Genomic DNA, 15,929 nt, shown 5'->3' on the forward strand with positions numbered 1-15,929 from the left:
AGGATATTTTCATCACCCTAGAAAGAAACCCCCATGCCCCTTAGCAGTCATTCCCCACTCCTCCCTATTCCCAGTCAGTGTTAACAACTAATCTATTAATACTTTTTGTCTCTACGGATTTGCCTATTCTGGACATTCCGTATAAATGGAATCATACACTATGTGGCCTTTTTTGTCTGGCTCCCTTCTCTTAGTATAATGTTTTCAAGATCCATCTAGGTAGTAACATGTATTAGTACTTCATTCCTTTTTATGGCTGAATAATAATCCATTGTATGGATATACCACATTTTATTTACCCATTTATTAGTTGATGGATGTTTGGATGGTTTCCACTTTTTGGCTATTATTAATACTGCCGCAATGAACATTTGAAAACAAGTTTTTGTGTGAACATGTTTTCATTTCTCTTGGGAAATTCCATCTAGGAGTAGAATTGTTGGGCCATGCAGTAAGGAAGAGTTTTCATCACCTCAGGAAAGGTCACAGATAAAAAAAAGAAGGATCTTGATCATACAGGAAGAATTCAAATACCTCAGGAAGTGTCTCACACATGTCATAAACATTCTCAAAGACAAAGGCAGTGTCTCAAATACATTATAAATAGTATCAAATGACTTGGTAATAGTCTCAAGGTAGTCAGGAAGATTTCAAAATGTCAGTACCTGAGATGAACATCGTAAATATCCCACAAAAGGGTCTCAAAATTAAAGCAACAGTATCAATCAATCAGTAAAGCTCAGCTCATAAATCTGTTAAGAAGAGTCTCGCTTTCCACTCGGCTATTTTCCTGTGCCGGGGCCACAGGGCCGTAGGCAGCCATAGTGCCCAGCTGGAATGGCATGATCTTGAAACCTCACTTCCACAAGGACTGGCAGCGGCACATTCCACGTGGTTTAACTAGCTGGCCCAGAAGATCCTCAGATGTTAAGGCTCAGCAAGCCAAGGTGCACCACATCGTCCCGTGCCCCGCATCTCAGGGGCCCATTCAGCCCATGTGCTCTGCCCCCGCAGTTCGGTACCACACAAAGGTATGCACCGGCCGTGGCTTCAGCCTGAAGGAGCTCAGGGTGGCAGGCATTCACAAGAAGGTGGCCCGGACCGTTGGCATTTCTGTGGATCCAGGGATCCACCGAGTCCACTGAGTTCCTGAAGGCCAATATGCAGCAGCTGAAGGAGGACGGCTCCGAACTCATCCTCTTCCCTAGGAAGCCCTCAGCCCCCACAGAAGGCAGACAGTCTTCTGAAGAGCTGAAACTGGCCACCGAGCTGACAGGACCCGTCACGCCCGTCTGGAATGTCTGTAAGAAGGAGAAAGCTGGAGTCATCACTGAGGAGGAGAAGAGTTTCAAAGCCTTCGCTAGTCTCCACATGGCCAGTGCCAACGCCTGGCTACTCAGCATCCAAGCAAAAAGAGCCAAGGAAGCTGTAGAACAGGATGTTGAAAAGAAAAAAATAAAGCCCTCTTGGGGACATGCAATAAATCAGCAGTCATGCTGGGGGAAAATAAAGAAAGAAAGAAAGAAAGAAAAGAACAGCCTCAAAAAATAACAGAAAGGGTATCAAATAGTTAGGAAAGGTAGCAATGTCAGGAAGTCTCAAATATATCGGGAGTCATCTTCCTCACACAAGAAGAGTCCAAATAGTTCAGATAGGCATCCAACATGGCAGTAGAAGACTCGAATAAGGTAAGGGTGTGAAACTAGGAAAGAAAGGTCTCACATTTGTCAGGCAGAGTTTAAAATATGTCTCTAGCTGGGGTGTGGTGGCTCACGCCTGTAATCCCAGCACTTTGGGAGGCCGAGGTGAGTGGATCACCTGAGGTCAAGAGTTCAAGACCAGCCTGGCCTACAAGGTGAAACCCCGTCTCTATTTAAAATGTGAAAATTAGCTGGGTGTGGTGGTGGGCACCTGCTGTAATCCCAGCTACTCCAGAGGCTGAGGCAGGAGAATCTCTTGAACCTGGGAGACGGAGGTTGCAGTGAGCCAAGATTGTGCCACCGCACTCCAGCCTGGGTGACAGAGCAAGACTCCGTCTCAAAAAAATAATAAATAAATAAAATGTGTCTCTAATAATTCTAACTAGATAGACAAAATTAAGAAGAGTCTCAAATATATTAGGAAGAGTCTCAAAACTATCAAGAAGTGTCTTAAACATGTCAGAAAGGGTCATAAATAGAGAGAAAATGTCTGAAGTCCTCACAAATGATCTCAAACAAATCAGAAACAGTTCCAAAGTAGTCAGGAAGTTTCAAATAGGTCAGCAAGAGTCTGGAATGAAGAGTAACAGTCTCAAATACTCAGGGAAGGTCACAAATACATCAAGAAGTCTTAAGCTTGTCAGGAAGACTCTCAAACAATTAAGTACAGGTTTCAATCTTGTTGGGGAGGATCACAAACAATCAAGACGAGTCTCATGCCAGTCAGAAATGGCTTGGAACGTTCTTCAGGGAGGGCCTCAACATCATCAGGAAGAGTCTCATTATGTCAGAATGTGTTTCAAACATTACAGAGAGTGTCACAAAGAGAGAAGGGTCTATAATGCATTATGAATTCTCTCAAGCCAGACTGGAAGTTTTCTTGAAGTAGTCAGGAAGAGCTTTTAAATTTGTCAGCAAGGGGCCAGGTGTGATGACTCATGCCTGTAATCCCAGCACTTTGGAAGGCTGAGGCGGGTGGATTACTTAAGGTCAAGAGTTCAAGACCAGCCTGACCAACATGGCAAAATGCCATCTCTACTAAAAATACAAAAATTAGGACCAGGCATGGTGGCTCATGCCTGTAATCACAGCACTTTCAGAGGTCAAGGTGGGTGGACCACCTGAGGTCAAGAGTTTGAGACCAACCTGGCCAACATGGTGAAACCTCATCTCTACTAAAAATATATAAATTAGCCAGGCATGATGGTGGGCACCTGTAATCCCAGCTACTCGGGAGGCTGAGACATGAGAATAGTTTGAACCTGGGAGGTGGAGTTTACAGTGAGCTGAGACCACACCATAGCACTCCAGCCTGGGCAACAGAGTGCGACTCCATCTCAAAAAAAAAAAATTAGTCAGGCATGGTGGTGCACACCTGTTGTCCTACCTACTCAGGAGGCTGAAGTATGAAAATCACTTGAACCTGGGAGGCAGAAGTTGCAGTGAGCCAAGATTGCACCACTGCACTCCAGCCTGGTCAACAAAGCAAGACCCTGTCTCAAACAAAAATAAAAATAAAATAAATAAATTTGTCAGCAAGGGATCCAAACATGTAGGAAAGTGTCTCTAGGAAGTTAGAAAAGATCTCTAATATATTAGGAAAAGTCACGAAGGCTCTTAAACCTGTCAGGAAGTGTGTTAAATATGTCACGGCCAGGTGGGGTGGCTCATGCCTATAATCCCAGCACTTTGGGTGGTCGAGATGAGCAGATCTCTTGAGGTCAGGAGTTTGAGACAAGCCTGGACAACATGGCAAGATCCTGTCTCTACAAAAAATACAAAAATTAGCCAGGCATGGTGGTACGTGCTTGTAGTCCCAGCTACTTGGGAGGCTGAGGCAGGAGGATTACCTGAGCCTGGGAGGTTGAGGCTATAGTGAGCTGTGATTGTGCCACTGCATTCCAGCCTGGGCAACAGCAAAAGACCCTGTCTCGAAATTTAAAAATGTTGCAATCGGGCGTGGTGGCTCATGCCTGTAACCCCAGAACTTTGGGAAGCCAAAACAGGCAGGTCATTTGAAATCCGGAGTTCAAGACCAGCCTGGCCAACATGGTGAAACCCTATCTCTACTAAAAATACAAAAATTAGCCGGGTGTGGTGACAAACACCTGTAATCACAGCTACTTGAGAGGCTGGGGAATGAGAATTGCTTGAATCCAGGAAGCAGAGATTGCAGTGAGCCAAAATGGCGGCCACTGCACTCCAACCTGGGCAATAAAGCAAGGCCCAGTCTCAACACAAACAAACAAACAAAAATGTGGCAAAGGTTCTCTAACACATTAAACAGGTCTCAAACACATCAAAAGCAGTCTCAAATATGACAGAAAAGGACTCAAGCTTGTCAGGAAATATCCAGAACAGAGAGAAAGAATTTCATATACTAGCCGGGCGCGGTGGCTCAAGCCTGTAATCCCAGCACTTTGGGAGGCTGAGGCGGGTGGATCATGAGGTCGAGAGATCGAGACCATCCTGGTCAACATGGTGAAACCCCGTCTCTACTAAAAATACAAAAAAATTAGCTGGGCATGGTGGCACGTGCCTGTAATCCCAGCTACTCGGGAGGCTGAGGCAGGAGAATTGCCTGAACCCAGGAGGCGGAGGTTGCGGTGAGCCGAGATTGCGCCATTGCACTCCAGCCTGGGTAACAAGAGCGAAAACTCCGCCTCAAAAAAAAAAAAAAAAAAAAAAAAAAAGAATTTCATATACATGAGGAAGCATTACAAACAGGTAGGGAGGTTTCTCAAAGAGTTACAAAAGGGTCAGTAAAAGTCTTAAATAGAAATGGAGTGCCCCTGATACAACCTAGCATGTCAGCATGTCAGAAATGATCTCCAGCTGTCAGGAGGGGTCTCAAAAAAAATCAGAAAGAACCTCAAATACATCAGGAAGAGTGGCAAACTATCAGGACGTGTTGCAAACAGAGAGGAAGGGTCACATGCATCAGGAATCTTCTCAAACGAGAAGGCCTCTAAGTAGTCAGGAAGAGTATTAAGTATGCAAATAAAGGGCGCCAAAAGAGAGAAAAAGACCTAAATACCTCAGGAATGCTGTCAAACTTGTCAGGAAAGGTTTCAGGTAAGTTGGGAAAGGTCTTAAGCAAGTCAGAGAGACATTCCTAATAGGGTAGAAAGTCACAAAGTAGTTACGGATGCTTGGCCAGGTGCGGCGGCTCCTGCCTGTAATCCCAGCACTTTGGGAGGCCAAGGTGGGCGAATCACTTGAGGTCAGGAGTTCGTGACCACCCTGGCCAACACAGTGAAACCCCATCTCCACCAAAAATATGAAAAATTAGCCAGGTGTGGGACTTTGGGAGGCCAAGGCTGGTGAATCACCTGAGGTCAGGAGTTCAACACCAGCCTGGCCGACATGGTGAAACCCTGTCTCTATTAAAAATACAAAAATTAGCTGGGCGTGGTGGCAGGCACCTGTGATCCCAGCTACTCAGGAGGCTGAGGCAGGAAAATGAGTTGAACCTGGGAAGCAGAGGTTGCAGTGAGCCCAGACAGTGCCACTGCCCTCCAGCCTGGGCTACAGAGTGAGAAAGGAAGGAAGGAAGAAAGGAAAGAAGGAAGGAAGGAAGGAAGGAAGGAGAAAAGGAAGGTTCTCGAACCATCAAGAATGATTACATAAAGATAAGCAGAGTTTCAAATATGTCACAATGGTCTTGAACAGTCAGGAAATGTCTCAAAGACATCAAGAAAATTCTCAAAGACATCAGAAAGAGTAGCAAACATGTCAGAACAGTCTCAAACATAGGACCAGTCTCAAACAAATTAGGAATGGCCTCAAACATATCACGAAGTATCTCCAACAAGCCAGGACATATCTCAAAACAGAGAGAAAATGTCTCAAATACTTCAGGAACAGTCACATATGTGTCAGGAAGGGTCTCAAATATGTCAAGAAGAGTCATGCATGTCAGAAAAGACTTCAAAAACACCAGAGGAGGGCCCCAAAATCATGGGGAAGTCTCAAATACACTCAAAAGAGTCTCAAACATGACAGGAAGTGCCTTGAACATGACAGGAAGTGTTCCTAAGAGAGAGGAAGAGTCTGGAATCTATTACAAATTCTCTCAAACCAGAATGGAAGGATCTCACAGTAGTCAGGAAGAGCATTACATTTTCCAACAAGGGTCAGTAATGGTCTGATACGGTTTGGCTGTGTCCGCACCCACATCTAGAATTGTAGCTCCCATAATGCTCATGTGCTGTCAGAGGGACCCAGTGGGAGGTAATTGAATCACGAGGGTGGGTCTTTCCCGTGCTGTTCTCTTGATAGTGAATAAGTCTCACAAGATCTGATGGTTTTCAAAGGGGAATTGACTTTGCTCCTCCTTTGTCTTCCACCATGATTGTGAGGGCCCCCCACCAAGCCATGTGGAACTGTGAGTCCATTAAACCTCTTTCCTTCAAAAATTACCTAGTCTCGGGTATGTCTTTGTTAGCAGCATTGAGAACAAACTGATACATGATCTCATATACATCCAGAAAGGTTTTAACATTTCAGCAAGAGACATAAATGAGTTGGCAGGCAACTCAAGCATCAAAAAATGTCTCTAACATGTCACAAAGAGTTAGAAGCCTCAGACAGGCTTAGGAAAGTCTTAAATATGTCATAAACTTCTCAAATATAAGGAGGGTCTCAAACACATCAGAAGGAGTTTAACAAGTTAGGAAGTGTCTGAGTCTTCTCAGGGTTTTATCTAGAAGAGAGACAGGAAAGAACTCTATTTCATCAGCAGTCCTCTCAGACAAGTCTAGAAGGGCTCAAAGTACTCAGCAAGAGCTTTAAATATGTCACTAAGTGTCTCAAACGGAGAGAGGAGACACCACAAAAACCTTCAGATAGGTCTCGAACATGTCAGAGAAGAGATCTAATATGCCAGTTAGAGTCTCAAACAAATCATGAAGGATGTCAAACATATCACGGAGAGATTTAAATACAAAAGGAAGGTTTTTGAATACATCAGAGAGCCTCAAACATGACAGGAAAGTTCTCAACTTCTCAGAAAGTTTTTAGAAGAACAATGAAGGGTCTCAAATACATTAGGAACCATCTCATACACATCATGAAGGTTCTCAAACAGGTCAGGAAGAATCTAAAATAAGTTCTAAATACATCAGGAAGGTTCTCAAATAAGTCAGAATGCAGAATGGGCTGGGTCCAGTCGCTCACGCCTGTAATCCCAGCACTTTAGGAGGCCAAGGTGGGTGAATTACCTGAGGTCAGGAGTTCAAGACCAGCCTGGCCAACATGGTGAAACCCCATCTCTACTAAAAATATAAAGATTATCCAGGCATGGTGATGGTGCCTGTAATCCCAGCTACTCGGGAGACTGAGGCAGGAGAATTACTTGAATCCAGAAGGTGGACGTTGCAGTGAGCTGAGATCGTACCACTGCACTCCAGCCTGGAGAACACAATGAAATTCTGTCTCCAAATAAATAAATCAACACATATATATCGACTTCTATGTTTATCCCAGCAATATTCACAATAGCAAAGATAGGGAATCAATCTAAGTGTCTGTCAATGGATGACTGGATTAAAAATGTGACATACGGCCGGGTGTGGTGGCTCATGCTTGTAATCCCAGTACTTTGAGAGGCTGAGGCGGGTGGATCATGAGGTGAGGAGTTCAAGACCAGCCTAGCCAACATGGTGAGACCCTGTCTCTACGAAAAAAAAACAGACTACAAAAATTAGCCAGGCACGGTGGCAGGCGCCTCTAATCCCAGCTACTCAGAAGGCTTAGGCAGGAGAATCACTTGAACTCGGGCGGCAGAGGTTGCAGTCAGCCGAGATCGCACCGCATCACCGCACTCCAGCCTGGGCTACAGAGCGAGACTCTACCTCAAAAAAAAAAAAAAAAAAAAAAAAAAAAAAAAAAAAAAAAAGAGAGAGAGAGAAAGAAACAACTCAGAAAGTCAAACACCACACATTCTCACTTACAAGTGGGAGCTAAATAATGTGTATACATGGAAACGCAGTGTGGAATAATAGACATTAAAGACTTGGAAGGGGGAAGGGAAGGAGGAGTAGATGATGAGAAATTACTTAAGGGGTACAATGTACCTTATTTCAGTGATACACACTAAAAGCCCTGAATTCACCGCTGTACAATATTTCGATGTAACAAAATTATACTTGTACCCCATAAATTTATACAAATAAATATTTAATCTAAAAAAAAACAATAAAAGATTTCAATAGCCTCCCCCTCCTCTTTTTCAGGTTGTTTTTATAAAATCTTTACCTTGCAACAAATTGGGTTGGTATTGAGTAGAAAATGATCTTCGTGTATTTTTTGTTTTTACTTTTAAGTTCACGGTACAAGCGCAGGTTTGTTACATAGGTAAACTCAGGTCATGGAGTTTGTTGTACAGATTATTCCATCACCCAGATATCAAGCCTAGTAGCCACTAGTTGTTTGACTTGATTCTCTCCCTTCTCCCACTCTCCATCCTCCAATTGGCCCCAGTGTATGTTGTTCCCCTCTGTATGTCCATGTATTCTCATCATTTAGCTCCCACTTTTAAGTGACAGCAAGCAGTATTTGGTTTTCCGTTCCTTTGTTAGTTTACTAAGGATAATGGCCTCCAGCTCCATCCATGTCCCTGCAAAGGACATGATCCCATTTTTTTTTATGGCTGCATAGTATTCCATGGTATATATGTACCACATTTTCTTTAGCCAGTCTATCATTGATGGGCATTTAAGTTGAGTCCATGCCTTTGCTGTAGTGAAGAGTGATGTAATGCAATACACTTACATGTGTCTTTATAACAGAATGATTTATACTCCTTTTGGTATATGCCAGTAATGGGATTGCTGGGTCGAATGGCATTTCTGTCTTTAGGTCATTGAAGAATTTCCACAGTCTTCCACAATGAATAGCCCCCATTTTAATAATGAATAGGACAATTAGACAGAAGGTATAACTGGCAGAAGATCAACAAGGAAAGAGAAAACTTGTCTAGCACTATAAACCAACTATATTAAATGGACATCTCTAAAACATCCCACCCAACAACAGCAGAATATATATTCTTCTCAAATTCATATAAAACAGTCTTTACATTAGACCATGTATTAGGCCATAAAACAAACCTCAGTTTAAAAGAACTGAGGCCAGGTGTGGTGGCTCATGCCTATAATCTCAGCACTTTGGAAGGCTGAGTCAGGTGGATTACTTGAGACAGGAGTTCAAGACCAGCCAGGGCAACATGGTAAAACCTCATCTCTACAAAAATTAAAAAAAGTAGGTGAGATGGTGGCACATTCCTGTAGTCCCAGCTTACTTGGGAGGCTGAGGCGGGAGGATCAGAGGATAGCTTGAGCCCAAGAGTTCAAGGTTGCAGGGAGCCATGATCATGGCTCTGCACTCTAGACTGGGTGACATAGCAAGACCCCAACTCAAAAAAAAATTGGCAAACTTTTAGTTAAATTTACCAAGAAATAAAGAAAGGAGACTCAAATTATAATACTAAAATAATAAGTGAAAGAAGGGACATTACCGGCCGGGCACGGTGGCTCAAGCCTGTAATCCCAGCACTTTGGGAGGCCGAGGCGGGTGGATCACAAGGTCAAGAGATGGAGACCATCCTGGTCAACATGGTGAAACCCTGTCTCTCCTAAAAATACAAAACATTAGCTGGGCATGGTGGCGCGTGCCTGTAATCCCAGCTACTCAGGAGGTTGAGGCAGGAGAATTGCCTGAACCCAGGAGGCGGAGGTTGCAGTGAGCCGAGATCGCGCCATTGCACTCCAGCCTGGGTAACAAGAGCGAAACTCCATCTCAAAAAAAAAAAAAAAAAAAAAAAAAAAAAAAGAAGCAATATTACCACTAACCTTACAGAAATAAAGTGGATTATGAAGAAACACTATGGGCTGAGCACAGTGGCTTACGCCTGTAATCCCAACATTTGAGGAGGCCCAGGCAGGCAGATTGCTTGAACCTAGGAGTTTGAGACCAGCCTGGGCAACATGGCACTACCCCATCTCTACCAAAAGTACAAAAACATTAGCCAGGCTTAGTGGTATGCTCCTGCAGTCCCAGCTACCCTGGAGGCTGAGGTGGGAGGATCGATTGAGACCAGGGGATCAAGGCTATAGTGAACCATGCTTGCGCCACTGCACTCCAGGCTGGGTGACAGAGCGAGACCCTGTCTCATACAAAACAAAAAAAAAAGAAATACTATAAATAACTGTATGCCAACAAATTGGGTAACTTACATGAAATAGACAATACCTAGGATACAAACTACCAAAACGGCTCAAAAAGAAATAAAGAATATAAATAGACCTATAACAAGTAAAGAGATTAATTAGTAGCCAAACAACTATTCACAAAGAAAAGCTGAGACTCAGATGGCTTCAGTGATGAATTCTAATAAACATTTAAACATTTAAAGAATTAATACCAGTTATTCACCAACTCTTCCAAAAAATAGAAGAGGAAGGAATACTCAGTTCTCTCTATGAGGCCAGTATTACCCTGATACCAAAACCAGACAAACATCCCAAGAAAAAATAATTACAGGCCAATAACCCTTATGCATATAGACCCCCACACACACAAAATCAGCAAATTATCAACTATATTGTATATATTTTTTATTTTCTATTAGGTTTTAATTTTTTAAATTTAAAAAAATTTTAAAAATATGATGTTTTGAAATCTTAAACAACTTTTCTAGCTGAGGAAAAATTGTCCTTCCCTGGTCTAGCCAATTCTTAAAGATAACAAAGGGCCCAGCCAGGAGCATCTCTTTGATATGCAAACTAACCAATCCAGAGCCATCCCTTCTCTATCTGGCCCATGCACCCCAGGAGGCAATATTCCTCGGCCTTAATCATCCCAGTGTCAGGTGCCAGGCAACCAGGAACCACTACTACAGCTCAAAGCCCTCCAACATTCTTCAAACTAACCAAACCATTCACCTTGCCCTGCCTTGCCTCTCCTATGGAAACCCCAGTAAAGGCAATGGCCTAAACTTTCTCCTTACTCCTGTCTTCTGCCTTCTGACCACTCTGGTGCCTTTCCCATGTGATCCTGTGTGGTCTGCCATGCTTCCTGTCTCTAAGACCTGGGAGTATAATAAACCTTGTGTTCTCCTGAGCTTCTCCTGTGTCTCCTTTTGTGGTCACATCTGACTGATCATCTCATAAAAATACAAAACACTAGGAAATCAAATCTAGCAATGTATAAAAAGGGTTTGGCACGATGATCAAGTGGGATTTATCTATCCCAGGAATGCAAAGTTGGTCTAACATCTAAAAGTAAGTTATTGTAATATACCATATCAATAGAATAGAAACAAAAACCACAGGATCATCTAAATCAATACAGAAAAAGCATGTGACAAAATCCAACATTTTCATGATAAATAACACCCAAGAAATTAGAAATAGAAGGAAATTTCCACAACCTGATAAAGAATGTCTATGAAAAACCCACAGGTAACTTCAAACATAATGTTGAAAAACTGGCTGCCTTCCCCCTAAAGTCAGAAACAGGACACGTATATTTGCTCTCTTTGCTTCTAATCAACCTTGTACTGAAGGTTCTGCCTAGGGCAATTTGGCCAGGAAAAGAAATAAAAAGCGTCCGGATCAGAAAGTAAACAGTATAGCTATCTCCATTTACAGATGACATGATCTTACATGTAAAAAATCCTAAGGAATCTACTTTTTAAAAAGAACTATTAGAACTAATAAACAAAGTCAGCAAGGGTGCAGAATACAAGTTCAATAAACAAAAATCAATTTTATTTCTCTACACTTGCAGTGAACAATTTCTGACTTGTCATTATTCCTGACAGGTTTTCAGTCCTTCCTGACTTTCTGAGACTTTTTCTCCTTTATTAGAGATTCTTTCTGCACGTGTGAGATCCCTTATGAGGTATTTAAAATTCTTCCTGGCCAGGCATAGTGGCTCACGCCTGTAATCCCATCACTTTGGGAGGCTGAGCCAGGTGGATCACCTGAGGTCAGGAATTCAACACCAGTCTGAGCAATATGATGAAACCCTGTCTTTACAAAAAGACAAAAATTAGCTGGGCATGATGGTGGGTGCCTGTAATCCCAGCTACTTGGAAGGCTGAGGCAGAAGAATTGCTTCAACCTTGGAGGTGGAGGTTGCAGTGAGCCAAGCTTGCACCATTGCACTTCAGCCTGGGTGACAGAGCAAATTCCATCTTAAAAAAAAAATTTAAAAAAAAAAGTCTTGACTACTTTATATCTGTGCCTTACAAATTTGGAATTCCTTATGACTCTTTGAGACCCTTGCCTACTCTTTGATCAGGAAGACTCATATACATAAGACCCTCCCTGAAATGTATAAGGCTCCTCCTGATAAAAGCACGAGATACCACTTCTCACCCACTAGGATGGGTAGAATCATCAGATAACAAGAAGTGTTGGTGAGGATGTGGAGAATCAGAACTCGCATACACTGCTAGTGGGACTGTCAAATGGTGCAGCCACTTTGAAAAATAGTCTGGCAATTCTTCAAACATTAGACATAAATTTATGATATAATCTGCCAATTCCAATCCTAGGTATATATCCAAGAGAAGAGAAAACATATATCCACACAAAAACCTGTACACAAATGTTTATTATTATTCATAATAGACAAAATGTGGAAACAATGTCTATCAATGGATGAATGGATGTCTATAAATGGATGAACAAAATAGGCATATCCATACAATGGAATATTATTCAACCATTAAAAAGAATGAAGCACTGATGCATGCTACAACATAGATGAACCCTGAAAACATTACAGTACATGAAATGAGGCCAAACAAAAAAGACCACATATTATATGGTTCAATTCATATGAAAGTCCAGAATAGGAAAAGCTATAGAGACAGAAAGTAGACTAGTGATTGCTTAGGTCTGAAAAAGGAGGGATAATAAAGGGGATGTGTATTAGTCCATTCTCACACTAGTATAAAGAACTACGTGAAACTGAGTAATTTATAAAGAAAAGAGGTTGAATTGCCTCATGGTTCTGTAGGCTGTACAGGACACAGGCTGGGGAAGCCTCAGGAAACTTAGGATCATGGTGAATGGCAAAGGGGAAGCAGGCACGTCTTACATGGCAGGAGGAAGAGAGAGGGGGAGGTGCCATACACTGGTAAACGACAAGATCTTGTGAGAACTCACTATCACGAGAACAGCAAGGGGGAGATCTGCCCTCATGACCAAGACTAGCCTGGCCAACATGGTGAAACCCTGTCTCTACTAAAAATACAAAAATTAGCTAGCCGTGGTGGCGGGTGCCTGTGAACCTAGCTGCTCCGGAGGCTGAGGCAGGAGAATTATTTGAACCCAGGAGGTGGAGGTTGCAGTGAGCCAAGATTATGTCACTGAACTCCAGCCTGGGCGACAGAGCAAGACTGTGTCTAAAAAAAAAAAAAATTAAGATTAAATTAAAATTAAAAAATAAATGGGTGGATTCTATGACATGTGTTTTGAACTCAATAAAGCTATTTTTAAAATGAAGAGAAAAAAAAACAACTCTTCCTAAAATGTTTGGGACCCTACATGACTTGTCTCAGACTCTTCCTGACATGCTTCAGATGATTCTGACTTGATTGAGATACTTTCTGACTTCTGGGAGACACTGCCTGACAGGTTTCAGATCCTTCTGGCTGTATTTGATCTCTTTTTTTCTGTTTGAGATCTTCCTAACTTGAGTGAGACCCTTCCCGTCTCACTTGTTTTATTCCTTCCTTACATGGTTGAGAAAGTTCTTGACTTGCTGAAGTCTTTTCCTGATTATTCAAGACACTCCCTGCCTGGTTGAGATACTTCCTGAAATGTAAATGTCTCTTCTTGATTATTTGAAACCCTTCCTGACTGGTTTAGACCTTGACTAATATGTTGAGATCCTTTCTGGTATATTTTGGACCTTTTCTGATTGTTTGAGACCCTACCTAACTTGACTGGGACTGGTTCTGACTTGTTTGAGATCTTTACTCAAATGGTTAAAACCTTTCCTAATTTAAGACGTTTCAGGATGGGCAGTGTCTCACGCCCGTAATGCCAGCACTTTGGGAGGCTAAGGCAGAATGATGCTTGAGGCCAGGAGTTTGAGACCAGCCTGGGCAGCAAAGCGAGACCCTGTCTCCACAAAAGCATTAAAAAAATTTTAAAAAGCCAGGCACAGTGGCTCATGCCTGTAATCCCAGCACTTTGGGAGGCCAAAGTGGGCAGATGACAAGGTCAGGAGTTTGAGACCAGCCTGACCAACATGGTAAAACCCCATCTCTACTAAAAATACAAAGATTAGCCAGGTGTGGTGTCGCACACCTATAATCCCAGCTACTAGGAAGGCTGAGACAGGAGAATCGCTTGAGCCGAGGAGACAGAGGTTACAGTGAGCCGAGATCACGCCACTAGATTCTAGCCTGGGCGACAGCGAGAATCTGTCTCAAAAATAAATAAATAAATAAATAGACAAACAAACAAACTAGCTGGGCATGGTGGTGTGCTCCCGTGGTCCCAGCTACTCAGGAGGCTGAGGTGGGAGGATCACTTGAACCCAGAAGGTCAAGACTGCAGTGAGCTATGATGGTGCTACTGTACTCCAGCCTGGATAACAGAGTGAGACCCTGTCTCAAAAAAAAAAAAAAAAAAAAAAAAAAAAAAAATTTGTTCTGGTTTGTTAAGTTCTCTTCCTATTTGAGACTCTCTGACTTATCTGAGACCCTTCCTGACTATTTGAGACCCTTCCCAACTATTTGAGACCCTTCCCAACGACTTTGAACACCTTCCTGTCATGTTTTATGTCCTTCTTGACTGGTTCGAGACTTTTTTTTTTTTTTTTTTTTTTTTTTGAGACAGAGTCTTGCTCTGTCACCAGACTGGAGTGCAGTGGCGTGATCTCAGCTTATTGCAACCTCCACCTCCCAGGTTCAAGCAATTGTCCTGACTCAGCCACCCGAGTAGCTGGGACTACAGGCACATGCTACGTGCATGCTACCACACCCAGCTAATTTTTGTATTTTCAGTAGAGACGGGGTTTCACCATGTTGGCCAGGATGGTCTCAATCTCTTGACCTCATGATCTGCCTGCCTCGGCCTCCCAAAGTGCTGGGATTACAGGCGTGAATCACCACACCTGGCTGAGACTCATTCTTACTTGCTTAAGACCTTTTCTCAAAGGTTTGAGATCCATCCTGACCTGGTAAGAGTCTTCCTCCTAATGTTTAGACCCTTCTTGGCTTGTTTACTACATACTTTTCCTGACATATTTTTAAAATGTAATTTAAAGTTCTGGGATACATGTGCAGGACGTGCAGTTTTGCTATGCAGGTAAATGAGTGCCACGGTGATTTGCTGCACCTATCAACACATCACCTAAGTATTAAGCCCAGCATGCATTAGATATTTATCTTGATGCTCTCCTTCCCCCTACCCCACCTCTGCCCCACAGGCCCCAGTGTGTGTTGTTCCTCTCCCTGTGTCCATGTGTTCTCATTGTTCAGCTCCCACTTATAAGTGAGAACATGCAGTGTTTAGTTTGCTGTTCCTATGTTAGTTTGCTGAGGATAGTGGCTTCAAGCTCCATCCATGTCCCTGCAAAGGACATAATCTCCTTTCTTTTTATGGCTGCATAGTATTCCAAGGTGTATATGTATCACATTTTCTTCTTTTTTTTTTTTTTTTTTTTTTTTTTTTTTTGAGACGGAGTTTCACTCTTTTTACCCAGGCTGGAGTGCAATGGCGCGATCTCGGCTCACCGCAACCTCCGCCTCCTGGGTTCAGGCAATTCTCCTGCCTCAGCCTCCTGAGTAGCTGAGATTACAGGCACGCGCCACCATGCCCAGCTAATTTTTTGTATTTTTAGTAGAGACGTGGTTTCACCATGTTGACTAGGATGGTCTCGATCTCTCGCCCTCGTGATCCACCCGCCTCGGCCTCCCAAAGTGCTGGGATTACAGGCTTGCGCCACCGCGCCTGGCCCACATTTTCTTTACCCAGTCTATCATTGATATTGAGACTCTTCTGGACAGACATGAGATGCTTTTTGATGTATCTGAAACCCACCTTAATACATAGGAGACTTTTCCTGATGACTTTGAGATCGTATCTGTTATGTTGGAAAACTTTTCTGACTTGTTTAATATGCTTCATGGCATGTTTCAGATGCCTGACATATGTGAAGCTTTTCATGGTGTATTTAAGACACTTTCCGCCGGGCGCAGTG

The 15,929-nt window shown here is 42.9% G+C and overlaps 1 pseudogene; it reads left to right on the top strand.

Moving 5' to 3' along the window:
* Positions 1-655: 655 nt before the first annotated feature.
* LOC101049346 (large ribosomal subunit protein eL13 pseudogene) overlaps positions 656-15,929 on the top strand; it is a 29,677-nt pseudogene continuing 14,403 nt past the window's right edge.

This window comes from Saimiri boliviensis, chromosome X (assembly GCF_048565385.1).
Source record: "Saimiri boliviensis isolate mSaiBol1 chromosome X, mSaiBol1.pri, whole genome shotgun sequence".
Taxonomy (NCBI): domain Eukaryota; kingdom Metazoa; phylum Chordata; class Mammalia; order Primates; family Cebidae; genus Saimiri; species Saimiri boliviensis.